The 2,500-nt window shown below is 40.6% G+C and overlaps 1 protein-coding gene across 6 annotated transcripts in view; it reads left to right on the forward strand.

Moving 5' to 3' along the window:
- The first annotated feature begins 2,291 nt into the window (after nt 1-2,291).
- The window catches only part of SRRM1 (serine and arginine repetitive matrix 1), a 16,296-nt gene continuing 16,087 nt past the window's right edge, over nt 2,292-2,500 (forward strand). For all 6 annotated transcript variants that reach the window (XM_026863186.1, XM_026863181.1, XM_026863184.1 and 3 more), the window contains exon 1: nt 2,292-2,391. The gene's annotated coding sequence lies outside the window, so the exon portion shown is untranslated. The remainder of the gene's footprint in view (nt 2,392-2,500) is intronic.

Below are 2,500 nucleotides of genomic sequence, written 5' to 3' on the forward strand. Positions count from 1 at the left end.
TTGAGCACGGGCTCCATCGCCGCCCCCGGGGGCCGCGCTCGCCCGACCGGGCCCCGCACCCCGGTGCGGCCTGGGACCGCCGGTTCGTCCGTTAGGCCTTGGGGCGGCCGGGCCTCTGACCCCGCTGGGGGAAGAGGGGTCCCCCCGCGGCGGGGCCTGCCCTGTGCGGGCTTGTGGCGCGGCTGCCTCCCGAGCTCCGCTCTGACGGCCCTCGGATGCGAGGAAGTGTGGGAGGAAAGGCCGAGGTGCAGATGGGAGGCGATTTTGCAGTGAAATGCGCTTTGGTGTGCACATTCAAGACAAATAAACAAATCTGCCCTTTTTTAAGAGAGAAATTTTTAATCAGTGACACGAAGGGTATTAAGTGTGCTCAAAGCAAAAAGAAGTTATGCTTTGTTTTTAGGCTGGTATTTGATTTTTTTTTTAATCATTGAGTTTTTCTTTTCTGTTCTTAGAACTGTGCTGTATTTTCTGCAGACTATTAAGCAGTAACCTACCTATGATATATTTCTTTTCAGCTTTTTCTCCCATTAATTAGAATAAACCTGCTTTTTGGGGGTTCCTTGACAATTTTGAAAACCAGTTTAACTTTCCAGGATTCATTCACATGTTCAGCCCATTTACTTTGTGTTCCAGCAATTGGGATGCTTTTAAAACATGAGGGCATACATAACCCTTCACTTAATTAAATTTTGTGTTAACATACTAGCCTGAGAAAAATAATTATGAGTTAAATCTACACTTATTCTGTCTAATGCAAGAGTTAAAAAGGTTACAAATCAAGTAGTTGTAATTGACAGCAGAATTACTGGGACTGAAAACACTGAATTAGAAATCTAGTATTCTTTTAAACTGGCCTGTGAAAGGTGATTGTTTATAAAAACAAAAGCAATGTGGCCCTGGAACAGGGCTATATAAAGTGTTCTGGTCCAGTTTTAGTCTGGGTTAAGGAGAAACCAAAGTTCTTGTGGAAATTACAAAAGTGCAGCAGAGTAGCAGTTTGGACTCACCTTATCAAGAAAGCTTCTATTAATAATTCTTCCAGATTTTCACACTTCTCTATTTTGTCTCTGCCTTGAAATTCCTGTGCTGCTGTGCTCTGTGTCTTGTTTGGTTACTCTTGCTGCTTGCCATGCATTATAAACAGGCTAAGAGAAATTTAATTCCTTTCCATTTCACTTCTGGATTGTGAAAGAATTAAAAAGTATAGAACATTAAATTCCTGAGCGATCTGACTAGTAGTGCGTTTATTGCTAATGTGTTAGCCACACAATGGACTGCAGATATTAATCAAGAGTTTTAAACAGATTTAATCCTGGTAAGTGCCACTGCTACAACCAGTCTAGGATTCCTGTGCTCCAGAATAGCAAATGGGAGTGTTAATAGTTTGTTTGCTTTCAGCATCTGACAGAATCATGGCGTGTTACATTGCTAATTTAAGGTGCTTTCTGATCAATGAAGTGGTTAAATTACCTTAGAATTTGAGCTTTTTCTTATTTTATTTTGGTTCCTTAGCAGCTTATGTTATTGCTGGTACTCCACCCCTTGTTCCGTGCATAGGGAATTGTATTAAATTCCCGTGTTTTCCATCGGTCAGGTTGGTTTCCTGAATAAACTTCACTTCATGAGTCAACTGTGGGTTTGTTTTGAATCATTAACAGGTCATCAGTATTGGGATGCAGTCCTGCACATACTCTTATTCATGTGTGGTTCTGTTTACTTCTGTGCAAGTAAATTTTCCAGAACTGGACTTTCAAGCCTTTCAGTTCCAAATGAATTAACCTATAGTTTCTGTTCATGAAAGTGGAACGAGTTGGTGAACTTTAACAGAGCATGATCAATAAAATAGTATTCTTTGTACTCTTGCTGGCTCCATGTTGGCTGATTTGCTTCAGAGAAATTTACTCAAATGTTTCATAGATGTCACTGTAAAGAAATATGACTTTTTTTTTTGTTCTTGGACAAAGAGTTTATTCCTTCTAAGGAGTTTGTGAATTCCTGCATAAGTCATTTTCATAGCAATTTGATACTATTGTACTTTTAAATTTGGAAGTAGTATGCCGGGGAGATTATATGATTAAGGTGTCACTGTAGAGCTCAGGAGCCTGCTTACCCCTAAAGCTTCCAACAGCAGATGAAGACAATAGTGCTAAAATTGAAAGGCACCTGGAAATGCGTATTTGCTTACGGAATGGTATGACTGGTGTTGCTATGCTCTGTCCAGTGCAAAAATGTGGGAAATTAATACTTGAAGATAGTTCAATGTCATGCAGACTAAAAATCTTATTTCCTATGCTTTAGGGAACAAGCGCAGAACAGGACAATCGCTTCAGCAACAAGCAGAAGAAGCTGTTGAAGCAGTTGAAATTCGCAGAATGCTTAGAAAAGAAGGTAAGCTGATAAGGATGAGATAGGAAGTAAACCACAGGAATCAAAGACAATTTTCAGTGAGCGTAATTGTTATCAGGTGGTACATACAGGAATGTGAGGGATGTCTTCT

Source organism: Athene cunicularia (genome assembly GCF_003259725.1).
Source record: "Athene cunicularia isolate RWA chromosome 23 unlocalized genomic scaffold, athCun1 chr23_part1, whole genome shotgun sequence".
Lineage (NCBI taxonomy): Eukaryota > Metazoa > Chordata > Aves > Strigiformes > Strigidae > Athene > Athene cunicularia.